The sequence below is a fragment of the Panthera onca genome, chromosome B4, assembly GCF_046562875.1.
Source record: "Panthera onca isolate mPanOnc1 chromosome B4, mPanOnc1 haplotype 2, whole genome shotgun sequence".
Classification (NCBI taxonomy): domain Eukaryota; kingdom Metazoa; phylum Chordata; class Mammalia; order Carnivora; family Felidae; genus Panthera; species Panthera onca.
In genome coordinates, this window is record NC_138345.1 from 10,858,880 (window position 1) to 10,881,628 (window position 22,749).

The 22,749-nt window shown below is 50.4% G+C and overlaps 1 long non-coding RNA gene across 1 annotated transcript; it reads right to left on the reverse strand.

The window, feature by feature from the left end:
• Positions 1–1,449: 1,449 nt before the first annotated feature.
• Positions 1,450–19,448, reverse strand: LOC132695093 (uncharacterized). Its single transcript, XR_009617717.2, has 4 exons — positions 19,318–19,448; positions 8,545–8,637; positions 7,040–7,178; positions 1,450–1,631 (listed from the first exon to the last, which is right to left on the reverse strand). It is a non-coding gene; the product is annotated as an uncharacterized LOC132695093 (long non-coding RNA).
• Between the last annotated feature and the right edge of the window lie 3,301 nt (positions 19,449–22,749).

Consider the following 22,749-nt stretch of genomic DNA (forward strand, 5'->3'; position numbering starts at 1 on the left):
ATTTTATACTTACACTCAGTTATTTTAAGTGGTTATAACCTTTCCTTCTATTTATTCATAATTATACTGGCTATTAATCTGGTCATTTCTTGGGCCCCGAACCCTAGTAATGAAAGCCATGTTTTGTATGAGGCTCAAATTACAGCTGCTGATGAACTAATTCCTGTATGTGTGCGTATCACATTAACAAAAACATCTACTTTGCAAAGAGGCATTAGACATTCACAAGGGGTCATCTTCAAGGGAATTGTAAGGACCACATTTCAAAGCAAAATTGTAACGAAAAGAAAAGATGAATCTTAAGTGCCTAATTGTTTTCAAAGTGATACCTGTAAATCATTCTCCATTTATCTTAATACTTGAAATCAGGGGGAAGAAAATTTTTTGCTTTTAGGAGGGTATGTACACATGGCCAAACCAGAGTCTCACCTGCAAACAGTAATACTTAGCAGTTACCAGAGTGAAGCATCTGTCCCGGCCCCTCTCCTGCCCGCTCTGCTGGGTGACTTCTCTGTGCCTGCTAATCCACACAAAACTGGCAGAAAGTCTGATCTCTGCTTTTCTCACCCCAGCTCACACTGTCCTCTCACAAGCCCTGTTGAGGCACAGGGTGTCACTGAGTCTCTCAAAGTGCACACGGCCTGAGCCTGCTCCAGTATGGGGTTCTTCATGCAAGATTCCTCATGGGGGGGGCCCCACAGGGGCTCCCCTTTTGAAACCAGCTTTCACGGAGACCTTAGCAGAGTTCATAAGTGAGGCCTCAAGGGACCCTTAGGATTGGCCTTTTTATTTGTGAAAAATCAGAAACGGGGAGCCCTGGGCTGGCTCAGTCACTGAATGTCCAACTCTTGGTTTCAGCTCAGTCATGATCTTGTGGTTTGTGGGTTCGAGCCCCATGTTGGGCTCTGCGCTGACCATGCAGAGCCTGCTTGGGAATCTGTCTCCCTCTCTCTCTGCCCCTCCCCTGCTCGCTCTCTCTCTCTCTCTCTCTCTCTCTCAAAAATAAATAAAAATTTTTTTAATCAGAAATGTTCTCTTGTTAAATTCCAACCGCTCTGGCTATGAGGACTCTGACTCTTCAGAGGATTTGGTGGTGATGTTTTTCGTACAGGTGATCTAAGAAATCAGTTCTTTATGTTTATTCAAGAGGAGTGAAGAGAGAGAAACAAGATAAATATGAAAACAATACACTCTTATCAAGAAACGTGTACCTGCTGTGCTGTTTCCCTAAACGAGGTAGCAGAATGAGGCATTGTTTCTTCTTGGAGTGATTTTTATCGCCTGGGCAAGTTTTAATAAACTTTTCTCCCTCGACTCTCCCTTGGGTTCTTAAATGTTTGTCATCAAACCCCTGGGTTCTCTGAAGGCATGTAACTTGTTTTCGTGTTTTTCCCCTGCTCCCGCTGGGTGACCCCACTGCCCGCCCACCCGCCCCCACCAGGGGCAGGAGGAAGGGGAGGCGTGTGAGGAATGCTCCCCTGTGAAAGGTTCGTGTTGTCATTGAAATGACAAGCCACCAAACAGGTTCTGTTTGTTCTCTTCACAGCAAGGCTTTCTCTGGCTTTACCGTATGGGAATGAGCTCGTATCCTTTTCTAATCTCCTTGCTGGACAAGCCCTGCTCTCAGATACCTGAGAAAAGAGAAGGCAGGGCTGTGAGTCGCTGTGTCCTGGGAAGATGGGGACTCTGCAACAGAGACCGCTGGCCGTGTGTCTGCGCCAGGAATGCCGCCACTTGCTGACCAGGCCCGCAGGGTTCGCCCTCTTCCCCATGAGTGGAAGCGCTGCTGGGGAGAAATCTGTCCCTCCGCCCAGAGAAGAATCCGGGCAGTGGGATGGAGACCAGAGGGCACTTTCCAGCCCACGCTTTTTAGCCCACGCTTTTTAGCATTAAGAATGGTCAACCTTTGTGTGTGAATGTTTCTAGTCCTTCTAAAATGTCTCTTTATTGAAAAAAAAAAAAAGTTAACAAAACCCTTCCCTACATGTTCCAGATCCTAACACTTAAGAAATACCAAGCACTGACATCAGCAGCCAGCTCACCCTCTTCCTGGCTACTGGCCTTTTGGGGAGGCCACTGCTGACCCCAGGAGCCAGGCAGACACCCATCACCGCACCTGCCAGCCGGGCTCTGTAAAGATTGCTTCTTATTATCTAACCCATATGAACTTTCAGTCAACAATGAGCTAATGCAGGGGAAACATGGTGATTTCCAGAAATGGCCCAGAAAACCGAAATGGCGAAAGGCTGTAAGAACCATAAATGGCCCTAAGGTGGGAGCAGGGTCCACCCCTCCCTGAGAACTGTGTGATCCTGGGACGCCTCCTGGTGTTGTTTTCTGCCTTCCAGATTCCTTGGCAGTCCCCAGGCCTTTCTGCTTTGGGGGTGTGCCAGGATCTAGAGCAAAACCGAATCTGAAGGAATCTCCCGGCCCCACTGGTTAAGTTCGAGGTAGCTTTTCCTGACTCCCTCCGCTTCTTCAAGCTCCATGAAGCCAGCTACTTCCCCAGCTGAACTTGCTTCTGAGGTTCAGAAAACCTTTTCCAAGGGAAGACCCACCCTTGGAAGGGCCTCGGGGTCTGCTCTCTGGGCGCTGGAGCTCCTAGCGTGGTGGCTTAGGTTCAGAATTCAGGGGTCACCCCCCTCCCATGCCCCCCCTGCCACCTGCTGTAAAGGCTGTGGCTGTGCTGTCCGACCCCAGGCCAGAGGTAGGAATTCACACTTGGAAGCAGAGGTTAATGGAACTTAGTCCTTGATAAACACGTCACACTTCATAAACCAGCCTCCCAGTATTTGTGTGTGAAGCACTGTGCCAAGGGTAACAATAACCTGAGTTCTGGAAATGCCTTTAAGGGGTGGGGCTGAGTGGACGAGGAATCTGTGTCAGGCATAAAGGCTGCAGAGAACAGGGAGCTCTGTGCGCACATGTATGCCTGCACGTGCATGCACACTAGCATCTAGGTGACCAGTTGGTTGGTTTCTGTCCTCGGCACCTGCTGATTGTTTCTGAGTGGTGTGCACCCCTGGAGCATTGGGGCGCGCTGCCAGAGGCTTGCCCTTGTTACCCAAAGTGCATTCTGGCATCTGGGGTCTTTGTAGAACTATGTAAATCCTCAGAGAAGCCACACACCGATGAGTTACTGATAGGGCAATGCTAGAAGGTTCTCTTCTGCTTCCCACTGGTCCTCCCGTTGTATAGTTTCCTGGTCCATGAGATAGGACAGAGTTTATCCTTTCACTTAGATGGTGTCGAAACATTTTGAATTTGGGGGAAATAACCTCTACCTTGTGAAGATTTTTTCAAAGAGCAGAAAGGTTCCGGAAGGGCCTCCCGGAGTTGCTGGGGCACCACGACCAGGCTCTTCCCGACTCACAGTCTGTGTGTTTGTGACACTTCTTGTAAGGCCCTTTATTCTTCAGTCCAATCTTAAAGACCAAATGAACTCAATTAAAATGTTAATAATGTACAACAGTTGCCTGGAACTAATAATTTGTGAAGCTTAGGAGTTGAACCGAGTGGTGCCGAGTATGACAGTGTTCACAGATTCACTCAGCAAATCTCCGCATCCTGTCTGTATGCCGGGCACTGTGAGTGGTACTAAATATTACCACCTAGTCCTCGTGGCTGCCTGCGGGTGGGGGTGTGACAACCCCTTACAGATAAGAAAATGCAGCCTTCTCTCCTCTTCAGCAGGAATGGGGGGGCTAGTAGGTCCATACCCTGGTTGCAGGGGGTGCAAATGCCCCGCTCTCCACACCCTCTGAAGCTGCCCAAGCTGCTGCAGGCTGATGCCTGCCAGCTGTCCCTTCTCCCCGGCGTGGAGAGGGCTAACCCTCCCCAGGGTCCCCGAGATCACCATCTCCTTTCCCCTCAACACAGCCCTTCTTGTCCTGCACGGAGCCACTTCCCGAAGCGTTCTGTCTGCCCGCCACTCACTGGGGCTCGTCCCTGACGTGCAGCTACGCCTCAGCTCCCAGGGACCAGAGGGCGGGGCGTCTATAGGGAAAGAAGGGAAGGCAGGTGAAGACGGACTCATTTCCGCCAGTCAGGCTTGGTGGAGAGAGCATTACAGTGGGCTGTGCAGAGCTGGAGAGAGGAATGGGACTGTGTCCCTGGGCCTGGGAAAGGCCTTTCAGCGGGCTGGGGTTCTTGGAGCTGCTGCGGGTGACCCTTGCCTCGGGGGATCCAGTTCAAAGCAGGTTCCATGCCTCCACTCCCTCCTTCAGGACTTGCTTTTGGAATCCGGAATTGCCAGTCGTGGTTTCCAACACCCACGTCGTGCAGGACTCCCATGCACACACAGCACACGCAGCTAGCCGAGTTCACCGGGGACATTGCCCAATCTGCTCCTTGGCAGTCCTTTGAAGTTGCGGTTGTTACTGGAAAGGCAGCCAGGCTCCAGTGGAAAGTCCGGGACCCGGCTGCACAGAGCATCAGTGCTCTGAGCAGGGCAAGGCAGAGCAGCGGCCCATGCCTGGCCTCGGCCTCAGCCTCACCCTCTGCTGGAGGTCACCCAGCTCAGGGTGCTGGGGCTAGCCTTTATCACCCCATTTTATTTATTCGTTCATTTATTTTTGAGAGAGAGCATGAGCAGGGGAGGGGCAGAGACAGGGTGGGACAGAGGATCCGAAGCCGGCTCTGCACTGACAGCAGAGAGCCCTGTGCGGGGCTTGAACTCATGAACTGTGAGATCATGACCTGAGCTGAAGTCGGACGCTTCACCGACTGAGCCACCCGGGCGCTCCCATCTCCCCATTTTAAATCTCTAACCAGATTTCACTCAAGACACAACTGCAGCACAAAGTGGCGGCCCTTCCCCGATCATGTCGGAAGTCAGGACTAGCCTGCCAACATTTGCAGGTGGAGTTTTGTCTACATTTTATTGGGATGTGCCAGCTCAGAGAACTGGGCATCTCCATGCCTTGCGAGGCTCTAGCCTTCATCTAACAACGAATGTTGCTGGGGTTAAATTATGTTTTGGTTCATTTCTTCTAGGAATAACTACTTTCAGTGCCAGTTTGGGCCAGATTTAAAAATTACTCAATTTTATCTTTTAAACCAGCTTTTTTTTTCCTCAGCTTAATCATCCACGTGCACAGTGATTCCGAATGACCACTTGCTATTTCTAGAAGTCAGATCCACCTTCAGAGGTATACTTTGCACTCAGTGTGCTCTACGCAATTCCAGGCTCCACATGAGCCCCACAGGGCTTTATGAGGAGCAGAGACCATTAAGAAGACTGAGCATGTCGGACCCACAGACAGAAAGGCCTTCAGAGGCTATGGGAGCCGCCTCCAGAGGCTTACAGGGCTGTCAGAACGGATAATTCTGTGCAGCCGGAGAAATTCTACAAAGAGAGACTTGAGCTGCACACAGGGAGCTCTCGCGGGGCTAGAGCTGACTGAAAGGAAAGAAGTGTTCACAGGAGTGTGAGTCCCATCGCCATGGAGGTGTGCAAACAGACGGTGCAAGTGCACTGGAGGAGGAAAGCAATAGGAATTGTGCTCAGTGTCGCCCCTCCCAAATCTGAGATTTTGTGATGGGTTCATGTAGAGCAGGCTTTGTTGTTATCGTGACCTGAGTTTGAATCCCAGCCCTATGATAGTTGGCTGTGTGACTTAACTTCTCTGAGCCTCACTTCCTTCACCTGAAAAAATGGGGGTGACCTATACTCACCTCATAAGGCTGTTGTAAGGACTGAATGAGATCACATATGTCAAGTGTAGGTCTGGCACAACACCTTCACCAACATCATCACCATCACCACCAGCATCAATATCACCACCATTATCTTGATCACCGTTATCATTACCATCTCCACCTGATCATCATTACCACCACAAAACCCGCAAGAGAATTCCTACAGAGACTTCTGGAATGGCCATGAGCAAGTACAGTGCCATGAGGGGTGAGTGGGCACTAGCCTAATAGCCTCACTCAGACATGACTGCTCACCATGGCCCCATTCCTACATGCAGTCCTGTGGTTACTTCAGCAATGAAACAAGTTTTAGATTTAAATTCCACCACCTACTGAGAAACAGAATTTTGCCGCTTTCTAAAAATAGGTCTCCAGAGCTTATTTTTCTTCCCCAGAACTGGGTAGGTCTGGCTTCCTGCTTACATATACAACATCAGAGGACTCCCTCTTCAAAGTTCACACTTTTCCACGTCTCCTTTACTTTCCCTGTGGGACTCTCACAGAGCTCCTCTCAGAGCTGGGCCCTCCCGCCCCCTCCTGAGGCCTCCTCCCAGACGAGGAAGTGCGCAGCCCAGCCTAGCGCCCGAAAGGCTCCAGGGAACACTGGGGGATTGTGTACCCCTTGGCACCTTGGCTGCCTCACTGCCAAGAAGGAAGTGCCTATTTTGAGTTGCTGGTCTGGCCAGGCTGTGGCCCTCAGACTTTCCATCCTACACAGCCAGTCCTGGCAGAGGGAGGTGCTGGGGCAGAGGGAGGGGGGCCTCTCAGCCAGAGCTTCCAGAGCAGCCGCCGGGAAGCAGGTGGAGTGATCCGGGCCCCAGTCACACCTATCTCAGGAGGCCCCCAGGCCGGCTCCCTTCCTTTGCAGAAAGGTGGAGGGGGTCCAGGAACTCTTCTAAGTCACCGTTTCTCAGCCCATCGGGACCCAAGCCAGTTCTCCTTCCAGAGTGTAGGGCTTAGACCCTGCATCCCTCCCTCCAAGAAATGTTCTCCTGGAGCCTTCCTCTGCAACTTGACCTCCCTTGCTCTGAGTGGACCCATCATGGCTTTCTCGGGAGTCCTATGGCGGTGGGGATTGCAGGTGCCACCTGGTACGACTAAGAGTGGGCAGCATCCCATAGGAAGACCCGGGCTTAAAAGTCCACTGCAGTGCTCACCAGTCATAGGCACTCTCGGGTGAGCGATTCTGAAACACTGAATGAGATAACAGATGTGCATAACTTCTGAAAACTGTAAGAGTGGTATCGCCTAGGGCAGTGTTTCTCAAAGTGTGGTTCCTCTGGCCAGCAGAATAAACATCATCAGGAAATCTGTTAGAATTGCAACTTAGCGGACTCACCTCAGACCTGAACGAGCAACTGGAGGTGGGACCCAGGAGTTGATGTGAGCGAGCCCTCCATGGATGTGAGTCTGAGGCACTGGGCTAGTGAACAGAAAACAGACCCCGCCTTCTAAGGTGCGCAGCTGCGGGAGGTAACCTGAAATGCAGAATAGGTGCTGAGTGTACTACCCTGGAAGGTAGGGACCATGTCCTACCATGTGCATCCCCAATGCCTGGTGTGGCACCTGGCATATAGTAGGCGTTTAATTAATAGCCCTTACATAGAATAAGTGTGTGGACACTAAAAGACAAGAGTAGCTCAGAAGTCTTACAATGAGTGTGTGTTATTTTTATAACTGAGAAAGCAGATAATCCCATTTAAGGAAGAGAAGGGGGTGCGGGGGGAGAGAGAGAAAAAAACAGTGGACGTGGGCCACTCTCTTGGTCCTGCCCATGACGACTACAGGGGAGAGGATCAGTGGAAACCTTCATGCAGACAAGGGGCCTATAACCCCCCCACTGCATCTCTGGGTCTGCCTTGAGTGGACCAAGAGGTCACAGGTTGGCTGTGATCAGCATCCATTGGTTCATCCTATGAGTATGGGAGCATCTATTATGTGCTGTCCCTAAGGACCAAGGATGGACTAGTGAGCAGGGTACACACAGTCCCATGCTTGCAAGCTGGCAGCCCAGGGAGAAGACCGACAGATAAACACAGTAACTGCAAGAAGGTATGACAGTATTGGGGCACTTGGGTGGCTCAGTCAGTTAAGTGTCCAGCTTTGGCTCAGGTCATGATCTTGTGGTTCGTGAGTTCAAGCCCCACGTCGGGCTCTCTTGACAGCTCAGAGCCTGGAGCCTGCTTCAGATTCTGTGTCTCCCTCTCTTCCTGCCCCTCCCCTGCTCATGCTCTGTCTCTCTCTCTCTCTCTCTCTCTCTCTCTCTGTCTCTCAAAAATAAATATTTTTAAAAAAGAAGAAGGTGTGACAGCATTGTGACAGGGGAAATACAGAGGACAGAGGAGGAGGCAGAGGGCAGGAAAGGGCTCCTCTCAGGGTAGGTGGCCAAACTGACTTGAAGGGCACGCAGGAGTTAATGGGTCTATGAGGTGAGAAGAGTGTCCCAGGCAGAGGGCACGGCCTGTACAAAGACCGGGGGCAAGTGGGGACTAAAGCAGTCAGCAGGGGAGGGCACAGGTGGGGGGGTAGCAGTCACCCAGTGCTGGTATAAGACATGATGTAAGGCAGGGGAGCAATCCTTGCCACAGAACTTGCAGTCTAGCCATCATTCAACAAACACTTTCTAGATGCTGGGGAGACAGCAGAACAGAGACAGAGCACAAAATAAGAGTCTTGGGGGGCTTACATCCTAGTGGCCAAGACAGAAGCAAATAAACCACAAAGCCAAGAACAGTGCTTCAAGGAGAGGGGTAAGCGGAAGTCACGGAGGGAACACCTGGCAAGGGAGAATTGGTGAAGGCAGTGTCATGACAGGTGGGTAGAGTCAGGAACATACCAGCTCACCTCCACATCACCCCACCACTCAGGGCTCTGTGACTTCAACCGGATGGTTCCAGAATGCTGGTTTGTAATCAGAGAAAGGAAAAACTGCCACGCCTTCAGGGGAGGAAGAAAAGGACAAAAATTACTCTGCTATGCTATGCTATCCTAATAATACACTTACATATATTATGCATACTCTGTATACTATCCACACTATACAATGCTATATGTTAATGCTATATTATACTTTACAAGCATACTATGCTGTACATATTATACTACACATGGTATAGTATAGCATAATATACATACATACATAGTATAGTATAGCAAAGTATGCATAGTACAATATGTATAATATAGTATAGCACAGTATGTGTAATATAGCATGTTATATACTATGTATGTAGTAGTATATGCTATGCCATACATATGTATACGGATTACACTATACATACTTTACTATGTATACTACACATATTACACTATACATGCTTTGTATGCTAATGCTATATTATGCTACACATATTGTACTATACATACTATACTCTGCTATACTGTGCTATACGTATACTATACATACTGTACTATGCTATACTAATACTATACCATACACACTATGCTATACTAATGCTTTATAATATGCTATGCCATACCATACCATACCATACCATGCCATATTATACCATACTAGAGACTATACTATGCTATACATACTATACTACATATACTATATTACACCATGCCATATACTATACTGTGCTATACTATGCTATACACATATTAGACATATATGCTAATACTATACTATACCTGTTATACTATACATACTATGCTATATTAAGCCCATACTGTACATACTGTACTATAGTATAGTCTAATGCCCGACACAATCCACACTCACAAATATTTGTGGGACTGAGTTAAGGTTTCTCCAGCTGAGAATGGGGGTGTGGTGGTATCTTTTCTGCTTGCCTTTGGGGCTTGAGTTCTATGTCCTGAGAGTCTCCCTTCCAGACCTGGTTCTCTCTCCCTTCAAGTCCCAGACCTGTCCAGATACTCTCAGAGGGAAGTGGTAAATGACAGGACCAGGGAGGGGTGCTTGTGGGTGAAACATCAGCCAGGCTAATGACGGTTAATGGGAGACTGAACCCCACACGCCAGCCATACCTGCTGATCCTCTAATGAAGGAGGATGTTTGGTGGGCGTACCTGCCGGGCTGGTGGCCTCAGGAGGCCTCACCACGGGTGGGTCTTAACCAGCTCCCCTCTGAAATGCGGCTTTGAACAAAATCCACCTCAGATCCACATTGTATTCTATACTTCTGAAAAAGTGTTCGGGAGGTCGTATGCACAGGGAAAATGAAGACGGGCTCTTGGCCCGGCCCCGCCACCGACAAGCTATGCAGCCTGGTCCAAGTCACCTGCCACATCCCAGCTTCCTCAGTGTATTGGTCAGGACAGATTAGGCTACACTGTGGTAACAAGGGAACCCCATGACTTTAGTGGCTGAGCAAAATAAAAGCTTCTTTTACTCAAAGTCACTTCGTGGGTCAGGAATCCTCCTTTGTCATGTGGCTACCTCACCAGGAACACTTGGTCCCTAGATCAGGGAAGGAAGAGGCTTCTGGGGGGTCTTGTGTGAGAGGGGCTGGCATTACTCATACCACACACACAAATAACCTACCTGAACTCATTACATGGCCACACCCCAGTGCAAGAGGGCCTGGAATGCAGTCCCTCCCCAGGAAGAGAAAATGCATGGAAAGTGCACAGCGTCACCTTCATTGGCTCAACTACTGAATCCATAAATTATTTCATTACATGTAGGGAGGGGTACATAATATGCGCCAGGCATTAAGTGTTAGAACTACAGACTTGTCCTTGTCCTCAAGAAGTTCGGTAGGTGAGGGGCGCTTGGGGGGCTCCGTCAGTTAAGTAAGCGTCCAACTTCCGCTCAGGGCATGATCTCACAGTTCGTGGGTTTGAGCCCTACATCAGGCATCTGAGCTGACAGCTCAGAGTCCGGAACCCGTTTCAGATTCTGTCTCCCTCTCTCTCTGCCCCTCTCCTGCTTGTGCTCTGTCTCTCTCTCTTTCAAAAATAAATAAACATTAAAAAAAATAAAGAAGTTCAGAAGGTGAGACACACTACAGTTTATTTATTTTTTTAATGTTTATTTATTTTTGAGAGAGAGAGCACGAGCAGGGGAGGGGCAGAGAGAGGGGGAGACACAGAATCCGAAGCAGGATCCAGCCTCTGAGCTGTGAGCACACAGCCCACGGGGTTTGAACTCACGGACTGCCAGATCATGACCTGAGCTGAAGGCGGACACTCAACTGACTGAGCCACCCAGGTGCCCCCTATTCTCCTTAAATCTGATATGTGATCCGTTTGTAAACTCTCCCTTTCGTACTAATTTATATCTATGAAACTGAAACCTCTTTTCACATGAGCAACTTCTTTGCTAAACCAGGTAAGTTTTCAAATGCTGTGATGTTCCCTCTGTTTTTTGGATGATTCATAATGTAATAGCAAGGGATGCAAAATATGCTCTTACGTTTAATCCGAATTACTAACATCTTCCTTCTCACATCACTTTCTGAAGTAGAGACAATCGTAAAACAGCCAATCAAGCCCTGGGTTATAGGATGGGCCATTTCAATGGGGGAGCTGCCCCCCACTACGGCCAATTTCCAGCCACCAACCTGACATCGCTCGAGACAGAGGTGGAAAGCAAGCTACGGTGGCAAACCAGCCCATGGTATTGCCGCAAAACACAGAGGAGACGTGAACAACATCAAGAGCACAGAAAATAGCAATGCAATTAGGAAGTGCTGAATTTAGGGTATTTACTACCTTAGTTAATTGTAAGTTCATATCATTTAATTTTAAGATGCTGGCTGTGTTTCACAGATGGCCTGTAGAATTCCCCAAAACCTAACAGTCTGGCCAGCCAGGACAAGCCAGCTCTCGCCTGCAGTCAGAGGCAGGTCAGAGGAGGCAGGAGCTCCGCCTGAGTAGAAGCAAGCATTGTGGTTATTCCAGAAGGGGAAGGAAGGACCGCACAGGCTGGTTGGAACACCAGCTGAGCCAGGGAAGTATGAAATGACCAGTGTTGGGAGAGGGTGGCCACACAGCCCTGGTGACCCGGATAGTGTCTCTCTGCCTGTGGTCACTGTCCCACAGTCACCGTTTATTTTCAAAAGTGCTTTGTTAGGGACTGAAATGATATGGCTTCCCTATGCTAAGTGAAGCCCCGCAGCCTTCCTGGGACCCCAGAACCTCGGGATGCGTGTGGGGTTGGGGAAGGAAAGGCTGGTTGGTGGGCAGAGAAGCCAGGTAGCAGCGGGTGGAGGAGGAGGAGGGAAGAAAATGGTGGTAGTGACCACGGAGGTCATGTCCTGGGAAGTTGGGAGAGAAAGGGAATCCCCCCGGATGACAGGCTGGTGCCTAGAGAGGGTTTCCTTGCGGGAGGACCCGAGCTCTGAGGCCCAGCCAGGGCCCCAGCAGGCCAGCCTCATCCAGAGCCCGGACCAGAGCTGTTGCTCACTGTAGCCTCACACAGCAGGCTAGGGAAGAAGAAAGAAATGCAAACGAAATTCAAGAGTCTAGCCCCTGGCTTTCCAACAATAAGAGGTGGGCAGGACAGTGGCAAAGGGGCCACAGTCCCCCATGTGGTCGTGGTCGATCTCCTGTGGGAGGCTTGAAATTCCCAGGACAAAGCGGAGGCACCTTCCAGGTAAGAGTATCCTCTGAGACTGGTGGTGGTGGTTTTTCCCACAAGCCGGTTCATTTTGTCCTCACTTTGCCAGCCAGCAGCCCTCCTGAGTGCCCCAAAGCCTGACCCCTCCCGAGCCCCCCAATCCTCTCATTGTCTGCCTCACGGAGACAGGGCAAGGCAGGCCCTTCCCTCGGGGAGAGAGCCGGGAGGCAGCACAGCTGAGCTACAGGCCTTTTGCCTCCCTGGCTGCTGACCTGGGTGCATGAGCCCATGAGTCAGGGCGAGGCCAGGCTGCTCTCTGGCAAAGCAGCCCAGGACCACAAGCCCCAGTTCTAAATGTTCTGAAACCTTTATGAGTCTTTCAAACCTTCCATAAATAAGGCAAAGAAGTTAGGGAACAATCTCTGGCTTTGAAGAACGAGGGGAAGATTAAGGGCTCTCCAGGCCGCAGGACATGTACCCAGGTACGGTTTCATGGCAGCACAGTGGATAGATAATTTACCTAAGTGCTATTCTGGGGACTCTTTCTGTGTCTGTGTGTTTCAGATGATAGGTAGGTAGGTAGGTAGGTAGATGGATGGACAGACAGATGGACAGACAGAGCTCACACACAAATGAATGTATTCATCCTCACATCAGTTCTAGGAGGTGAGGCATGTAGTACTGAGGAAACTGAGGCATGGTGAGGTTAGGTGACTTCCAGAATCCCACAGAAGGTGAATATCAGAGCTGAGATTTGAACCCAGGCAGTGATGCTCTTGACCGAGACACGAAGCCACTTTCCCAGGCACAGGGGGTCCTGTCATTGGGCCTTTCCCAGCCCTCTGGAGCACACACAGGGGCTGGGAGTCATGTGGCACATGGCATTAGATCCAGGTTGTGGGGCCCACAGTTTAGACAATTTAGGGGTCCCTCTTTAAGATAAAGACTAGAAAACTGTGACTGCAAATCACACAAGCTGTGGAAGAGGCTGAGCAAGTGAGGGTCCCTGCATTTTTTTTTCATTTTTTTTTTATTTTTTAATTTTTTTAAAATGTTTTTATTTATTTTTGAGACAGAGAGAGACAGAGCACGAACGGGAGAGAGGCAGAGAGAGAGGGAGACACAGAATCGGAAGAGGGTCCCTGCATTTTAAGCCTCGTTGGCCTCTTGGCAGATGGGCCCCTTGCCCTGCAACCTCTGGGGCTATTAGTCTCCAGTTATCTATGCTAGGGGGTTCTGAAGTCTCTCCTGTCCAATGGCACCATGTCTGTCTTCCTCCACCCTGGAAGGGTAATCTGCAAGGGGGTGTGAGGGAAACCCAAAAATAGCCCCTCACCCCTCTCAGCCCACCGTCCAGATGAGCGCTGGAGTCTGGAGCCCTGGCTCTGCTCGGACAGATTCAGACCAGAAGCTGCTGGCACGAAGCCCGCTTCCCAAAAGCATGAACAACCAGGGGAAAGACGTGGAAAATTTTCTGACCAGACCTGAAGCTGGTGGGATCATTAACATGTAACCCATCCAAGGTCACCCGTGTAGCCTGAAGCTAATTTGGAAGCACAGAAGGGGGAAAGGACCTGTTCTCTCTTGAATGCCACAAACAGATCTTCTTTTTAAGAGGTACAGACAGGGTCACAGGTGACCTGAGCCAGAAAGCCTCAGTCTCTAGGGAACAGTCTGTGTGAATATCGCCAAGGGTTATCTTAGGTTCCTAAGCTTCAGAGACCATCACCCCGACTGGAAGATTCCATGGTCAAAGGCTCTCTCATAGGCTCTTCCTCCCTCTCCCTTCCCTAACAACAAGGACAGCCAAAAGCCATGAAGTGTGGGGGGTGGGGGGGGTGGTAAGGTGAGGTTCCATGGGGGAGGGGCCACGCTGTGGGGGGCGGGGGAGGGGAGAGAGCTGTTGAGGGTGGGTGGCCCAGCACAGGGCCCCAGAGCCTACAGGGGAGGGCGGGGGGATGGCCTCTTCATGGATGAGGGGGCAGCGTGACAAGAGATGAGTCACATACAGTAGGAGTGAAAGTGTTAAGGACAATGAGAGCCAGCTTTGTCCCTGAGAAGGGGGTGACTGAGACAGAAAGGAGAAAACTAGAATGAACCCTTTGGAGTTGGGCTGGAATCGGAGATGTTGATGTACACTCAATGTTTTCAATCTATGTCAATAGAAGTAGAAATAAACTAGATGTAAATAAATGTGTGTAGACACATGTTCATACACACATGTTCCCACGTTCTGCCCACATTACAATGTCCGCAAGCATTTCCGAACCGCACTGTGAAGGAAAAATGGTTTGCCACAGTTCTTAGTAATGGGAAGGCAGATGATTTGGGGCAGGGTGTGGGGGGGGGTCTGTGGCAGGGGACAGACATCAGACTGGATCCAACCCCAACAATGACAAGTGGGGTTACAGCCCAGGAGAGATGGGGAGGCAGAGGATGGAAAATGTCTAAGGGGAAAAATGGGTGTAAAGGGCATTCCTGCTAGACAGCTCAACAGAATTCCTGCTGAAGGCAGACCAGGATGATATGGTGTCCAGGTTGGGGACGAGGAATTTGATCAGATAGCAAGGGTGGTCAGGGTTGGGGGGGGGGTGCTGGTGATAAACTGACTTAGCATGGTTCTTGCTCAAACTGGATTCTGCAAGGACAGAGACAGAGCCCACCCTGGTTCCAGCAGAGCAGAGGGCTCAGAGGAGCCCGAATGAAGTTGATCAAGGACAGTTTTTGTCACCATCCACTGGCTGCCAAAAAGACTTGGGTTTTTTTGGGGGTGGGGAATGGCCAGTTCCAGAGCTTGGGACAGAAAACTGCAAGATCAGCCTAAAATGCTTTTTTGTCCCAGAGAGTCCAGAAGTGCTCAGAGAGTGATGGGGACACATCAAAAGGACACAGAAGCTGGCTGGAATGGGCTCCCACTGACCACATCGGGGACAATCTGAACATCAACATAAATGATGATAATAATGAGTCATAACCCACAGGATGGAATAGGAAACCACAAGTCCACACATAAGTCAATTCATTAATTACGTCAATTAGTTACAATCATAATTATATTTAGAATTAATGAACTATTTGATGAGTAAATGGGTATTTAGATAGTTTCAGGGTACCTCCCCACAAAACACCGAATAACAAAATTGGCTTCATGTGAGAACATGGCAGACAGACAGACGCTAATCAAGGAATCAACGTTACATCCGTGTTGGAACAAACAGAGACCATGTGCTGCCAGACGGGCTGCGACGAGAACACAGCTCCACATTCGTGCGATGCCACCCCGAGGATCAGAACCCGCATCCAGGTGCAAGGAAGCATCAGAACACTCACACCGAGGGCCGCCCCACAAACAACGGGTCTGTAGGACTCAAAAGTCAGGACACCATGAGAGCAGCCCAAGACTGAGGAGTGTGCTACAGACGGAAGAGAACTGGCAACCGAATGTGATTCTCTGCTGGGGCCATTTGGGAGAAGCCACTGCTGGGGAGAGAGGGGGAGTCGGAGGCGGCCAGGACGACCGGGCGGTAGGAATGGAGCAGATACACTTCCCGGCTCGACAGGTATGTCGTGGTCCCGTAGCAGAACGTCCTTGTGTGTGGAGATCACGTGCCGAAACGTCCGGGGGAATATGGGGCATAATGTCAGCAGTTTATTCGCACATGGATCTGGACAAATATTTGTGACGTGCTTTTGCAACCTTTCTGTGAAAGTTTGAGGTCGTTTCTAAATGAATCAGGCAGGGGGGCACCTGGGTGGCTCAGTCAGGTAAGCGTCTGACTCTTGGTTTTGGCTCAGATCATCATCTCAAGCTTCGTGGCGTCGAGCCCCGAGCAGAGCTCTGTGCTGACAGAGCACAGCCTGCTTGGGATTCTCTCTCTCTCTGCCCCTCCCCCTTTCTCTCTCTCTCAAAATAAATAAACTTAAAAAAATAAACAGATAAATAAATAAATAAACAAATAAGTTAGTCTTCCATAAAATTATAGTTCTCGGGCACCTGGGTGTCTCAGTGGGTTAAGTGTCCGACTCTTGATTTTGGCTCAGGTCACGATCTCAGTTTGTGGGGTCGAGCCCCAAGTCAGGCTCCGTGCTGACAGCATAGAGCCTGCTTGGAATTTTCTCTCTCCCTCTCTCTCTCTGTCCCTCCCCTGCTTGCTCTCAAGATAAATAAATCTCTCAAGATAAATAAATAAACATCTAAAAAATTTTTAAACAAAATTACAGTTCTCAGGGATGGCAGGGGGCCAAGAGATCAGATAGTCTGGACCCTTGTCTTGGAGCCTGGATGGCTTTTATTATCCCCATTTCACAGAAGAGATAGTTGAGACAGAGCGGGAAGTGCAATGGGCCTCTGGCTACCCATTTCATAAATGGGGCTGAAGGAGGGCGTGGCAGAAGTCAGAACATCCCAGGCTTCCCCCGCACCTTTTCACGGAGCACCCCTTCTCCCCATGACCCTGCGTTACTCTGTGGGGTCCTTTCCTAGTCAGGCAGTTTCCACACTGAAATCAGAAGAGGAAAAAATAATGGAATTAAGTGTGGACTTGATGGGCAGGGCTGAACCTGGATGGCCAGGGACCTACCATCAATCCTGAAGTTCCTCTCAAGAAGAAAAGCTGCCTCTGTGGCCCATTCAAGCCCCGGGCACCCATGGGGTACAGGAGTCAAGTGGAGAAGGAATTCAGGAAAAGCCTTCTCCAGGAGAGAGGTAAATATTGCTTATGAAAGGGACATTTATTTTAGGGGAGACAAGGATGTTTATTTTAGGGGAGGTGTCCCTCAAAAGCACTAATGTGAAGAGATAGAGGGCAAGGCGTAGGGTACACGTAGCTGTCCCGGGGAAGGTCGTCTGGCCCTTGATAGTGAAAGATGCCGTGCCTCATCTGTGCCTCCCCTCACTACAGCACAGCACAGACAACGCTGGATGCCAGAATGCCACACTTATCTTCTAAAATGAAACACAACAGGGGCACCCGGGTGGCTCAGTCAGTTGAGCGTCCGGCTTCGGCTCAGGTCATGATCTCACGGTTCGTGGGTTCGAGCCCCGCATCGGGCTCTGTGCGGACAGCTCGGAGCCTGGAGCCTGCTTCCGATTCTGGTCTCCTCTCTCTCATCTTTAAAAAAAACCACAACCTGCCACAGACATGAGTAGAAAAAGTCTTGCCAGGCTCCTGAGAGACAGACCTTGATGGCCATGCCCAGTGAAGAGCAGCTACTGTCAATTTGTTTTTACATAGACAGAAACTAGCCCACGGCCACTCTACCACCTGGTCACCACCGCGTCTGAACCACAACACAGTCCTTCCCTGTACCCTTGGGGTGTTTTCTTTCCCCACCAGCTGTTTTCACCAAAATAACCTCAGTGTCAATGAAACAGAACCAGGTCTGGTCCCATTTTTCTAGAAGCACTGACCAGTCAGCTTGCCTGAAAATGGCCACAGGCTTGCCGAGAAGGAGGCTGCCTGGAACGCTCTTTTCTTCTGTTTTCCTATAAACTAATTCCAAAATTCACCCCCTTTGATCCCAGGCTGATGAGGCCTGGCTGTGTGCAGAGCCCTTACAGTGTGGTGTTTCATTCACACAAGGAATTACAAAACCATCACACCCAAAGGGCACCTGGAGAGCCTATCTGAGTTTTGAGCTGCATTCGTAGGACATCAACTTGCCTGGGGGCACCTGGGTGGCTCAGTGTCTGACTTCGGCTCAGGTCATGATCTCACGGTTCGTGAATTTGAGCCCCTGCGTCAGGCTCTGTGCTGACAGCTCGGGGATTGGAGCCTGCTTCGGATTCTGTGTCTCCCTCTCTCCCTGCCCCTCCCCTGCCTGCGCTCTGTCTCTCTCTCTCTCTCAAAAATAAATAAATGTGGGGGCGCCTGGGTGGCGCAGTCGGTTAAGCCTCCGACTTCAGCCAGGTCACGATCTCGCGGTCCGTGAGTTCGAGCCCCGCGTCAGGCTCTGGGCCGATGGCTCGGAGCCTGGAGCCTGTTTCCGATTCTGTGTCTCCCTCTCTCTCTGCCCCTCCCCCGTTCATGCTCTGTCTCTCTCTGTCCCAAAAATAAATAAAAAAACGTTGAAAAAAAAAATTTAAAAAAAAAAAATAAATAAATAAATGTGAAAGTAATAATAATAATAATTTAAAAAGGTCATCAACTTGCCTGCTATAACAAAGAGACCCAAATAATACTGGTTTTCAGAAATCTGTACTTGTGTCACAGGCGAGCTCAGATGAGTAGACAGAGCTAGCATGGCAACCACACATCCATCAGCATCCAGGACCTTTCACTATTTGCTCTGCCATCCTCCCTATGCGCTTCCATCCTGTGGCCCAAAATTGCTGCTCCAGTTCCTGCCATCATGTTTGCATTCCTGCCATGAGGAAGGTGGCATGGCAAAGGCAGGGGCACACCACGTCCTTTTAAAGGACATGACCCAGAATTTGCACACGCCTCACTCCCACGCACATGCAGTTGCCAGAAATTTGTCACGTGGTCACAGCCAGGTAAAGGCGAGGCTCAGAACCTAGCAACCCTAGTACCAGGTACAATGTAATACTAACAGTATATGATGCAATACAGTGCTATGTAGTAAGTGCATGTGGGGCATTGACTAGCAATTCTGCCACACGGGGGAAAGCATTTCAGCAGCTCGGAACTAACAGAGAAGTCTTTTTCTCCAGCGCTCACACTCTCAGGCCCAAGCTGGACCCAATTTTCTCTGCTCAGAAGTGCACGCTGGGTCTGAGCCAGGCTAGACCAGTGTGTGCGCCTCGCCTCTCTCAGGAATCTGTGCTAACATTCCACACTCTCCCTCTTGTCTTGTTCACGTTTTGTGTTTTGGGGCCTCCTGCTCTGTCATGCGGGGGAGGCTGCCGGGCACCTCCTTCTTTCTGCACATCAAGACTTTGCCTGCCTCCATCTGGCTAGGGAGAGGTGACCCCCCCTACCTGCCCCCGCAGCCCCCGGAAGAACCAAGCCTCTCTTGGCCGAGGGTGACCGTTCAGGCTCATCAGCCAGCCCCCAGTGCAGCCTGAACTGTGGGCAGGAGTCCGAGCCAAACTGCCGGCACATAAGGAAAGGTAAAAACCACCCTCACCCGTGTGCATATCCTGTGCCAGCGGCAGGTGCCCAAAGACCAGCAGGGATCCCTGTCCTCGGACGCCAGGCTGTCGTGCCAGCTGCACACGTGGCTGGCAGGTGCATCCCTGCCTTTCTTATTCAACTGAGCCTTTTGGAACATCCTTCTGTATTGAGGGAGGTGCCATGCGGCCTCAGACACTGGGCATTCAGGACAGCCTCAGCAGAGGGCAAAGATATGGGAACTCAGAGTCCCGTGTTTAATAACTCTGTGACCTGGAGGGCAGTGCAGCATGGTGGTGAAATACACATGCTTTGGAGTCAGAATTTCTGGACTCTGGTCCTGGCTCCAATGTTCATTACCTTGGGACCATGAGTAAGTTACCTGGTGACTCTATGTCATTTCCCCATCTGTAAAGCAGAGATCATTGTGCCTATGTGGTGGGGTTGGGGAGTACTAAACAGGTAATACATGTCGGTGTCTGACTTGTAGCAAGCCCTTGATGAGCATCAGCCACTCCTATTCCCTAATCTCTTTGAGCCCCAGTTTCCACCTGCACATAAGCGAGGAAATGATTTCTACAGTCCGCATAGGACATTAAGGGCAAAAGGGTCTTGGATCTATGAAAGGTTTTCTCTGTATACATTTTCCTGCTTTGCTTTCTGGAGTCTGACTTCTCTATACGTGGGAGGGAGAAAAGGATTATCCCCACCCAGGAAGGGCACTCCAGGGAGTGCTGGGACCAGTGCTCCGGGAGGCCCTTTTGGCGTCACGAGAAATGTCTTCACTATCAGTCCTGGAGCCCACGGGTGCTGAGGGGCCTCTGCGTGGAGGTGCACTGGGGGATCCCTGCAAGGGGATCGCAGGAGGAAAGAGGAAGGTTTCCAAAGGATGATGCTAGTTCCAGGAAGAGACCCCCATGAGAAGTGAGACAGGATGGGGTCCTTAACAAAACAATGCTTTTTATTTATTTATTCACCTGTCTCACCATAAACACAACTAACCTCATCCTTCCTACATACATTTACTAATTATGATACTGAGGTCTTGAGAGCAAAGATAAGCTTTTGGAATTAGAATCAGATACTGTCAAAAGTCAGTCCCTGTGGCTTTGACTTTCAGACGGCTAGACGCTAGGGAGCTTCTAAAGAAGGGAGGCATGTTGGGTGTGGGTGCAGAACAAGGACGAAGTCCCGGCTTACTCCTAATGGCCTTGATTACAGCTTCCCGACTCTCCCCATGCAGCTCCTGTTCGGCCTGCCTGGTGATGGCCCATCCCTCCTGGTTTCCAAGCATCCATCCTTGTTCTTTAATACTGTCAGCTGTGTCCTTGAGTGCTCTGTGTAGTTTCATTTCATCCTTGCAGTCTGTGCTCTCTCCCAGGTTTTCATTAAAGGTTTTCCCCTGCGATTTCACAGAATTTTACAGCTGGTTCAGTCATGTTTGCCCTTCTTAAAACTTGTAAGCCGTTAAGTAAACACATGCTCAGAAAAGCAGAACATTCTTGTGAATTCCCTTTAAGCTCTGTGTTAGGTTTGGAATGGGTAATGCGGGTTTAGGCTGACAGAAAAGTCTAACCTTAATCTCAAAAATATTATGTAAGTGCTGGGAAAAGAATAGTCTTGTATATCAGTGGTATACCAAGTATCCCCAGAGAGTCACGATCCTAGTTTCGAAAACCCAGGAGAAAGGCCATGCAAAAAGACAGAGAAAGGCAGATGGAGCACCGAAATGCTGCCAGTCATTTACACTATAGTCTAAATGCTATAGTCGAAAGTCTACCTTTCTAAGGAGAAGTTTTCATGTCAGGAGAGGAGAGAAAGAAAGAGGACTAGGGTGGGAAGGGGTGGCCAAAGGGGTGGAGAAGGAGGGAAGTTAGGAATGGCAAAGTCAGCCTTTACCTCTTTGCCTCTGGGCCAGCCCTGATCCTCTGACGTCACTGAAGAGGCATTTGTAGCATGTGTTACACACCTGCTGGTCCCAGAACATTCCATTCAGAGGCCCCTGGCCAAGAGAGGGCTGTGTGGAAGCCCCAGGGAGACCGAGACCTGTCTGGGACCTGGTTGGGAGTTCAGGCCACTATAATCATCAACCTGGGAGATCCCCTCATCTCCTCATTCAGTCTCAGCTCCTGGGCCGCCTGGGCCCCACCCGTGGGGAGGAAGAGGCCCGAAGGTGACTCACAGGCCAGGCCAGAAGTGACATCATGCCTCCTCCATCCGCCCACCCATCCCAGGCCCCAAGGATGGGCTGCTGGAATGTCTTCGCTTCTGGTGCTGCACTGGCTACAGGCTGCATATCCTTTCCCCTGGAGTGGGGGGCCCAGGGGGCGTTGGGAAGGGGGTTGAGCTGGCTCACTGGGGTTAGTGCAGCGTGTCCAGTGAGTCGCTGGGCTCCAGGAGCCCTTTCAGTTCAGGATGCCTTTAGACCTGTTGGCTCTTACTAACGCCCCTGGGCCTCCCTCTGTGTGCTAAGGAAGTCGGCATGAAGTCTATTATTCAAGCCAAGTTTGTCATTTAGGGCCAACAAACCCCCTCTGAGGTAAGGCTATTTCAAAGCCAAGTGCCCAGGACTCCATTTGACAAGGCCCTGTGGATGCCCTCATGTTCAAATGAACGGTCACTCGCAGTTCTCCTGCAGCAGACGTCCTGGACTCACTCCTGACCCCCCCTCAGATGTCCACGGGGGCACACGGGCTGTGTGTACTTCGCCAGGTACCCTGCTCAGGGCCTCATATGGGTCGTCGTAACTCCTCTGTGTGACGAGCCTGTGAAGTAGCTTCCTTTATTATTTCCACCGAAGGATGAGGAAGCTGAAGGTGAGACAGGCCAACGTCCAAGGTCACAGGGCCAGCAAGTGACCAGAGACTGGGCACCACACCAGCTGTCTGACGCCAGCCGCCCCGCCCCACCCGGCATCCTGTGGGTGGGATGAGATCCTTCCAGGGAACACAAAAGGCTGGTGAGGCCACATCCACATGTCTGAGGTCAGACGGCTGGGTCAGGGGCACCATCCAAATATCCTGTCCAGCCGGGTAGGATGTCGGTCAAGGTCATTCAAGAGCTCTTTGGAAGGGGTTACATTCTCCACCCCTGCAGCCCTGAGATCTAAGTCACACCCACACTTGCAGGGGCACATGGGCCCGAAGAATCCACACCCAACCCTGGTTAACGAGGCGAGCACTAAGAATGGAAACCGATTCTGCCACATCAGCAGGAAGCAGGGCCTTCCTCGGTAGAGGCCGTCTTAAAATGCACTCATTTCTTTAGAAAACCAAACAGTGTGGAATGAGGGCTATGTGCCCACTGACCACATTTCCCAAATCACCAGTCTCCCCCCAGAGCTTCCTCTAGGGACAGTGGGGCCGAGCGTCTGAAATTGGGACTGAACCAAAACCTGGGCCCTGTGTTGGCCTTTGGACATTCTACATCCTTCCTTCGCCCACGCACC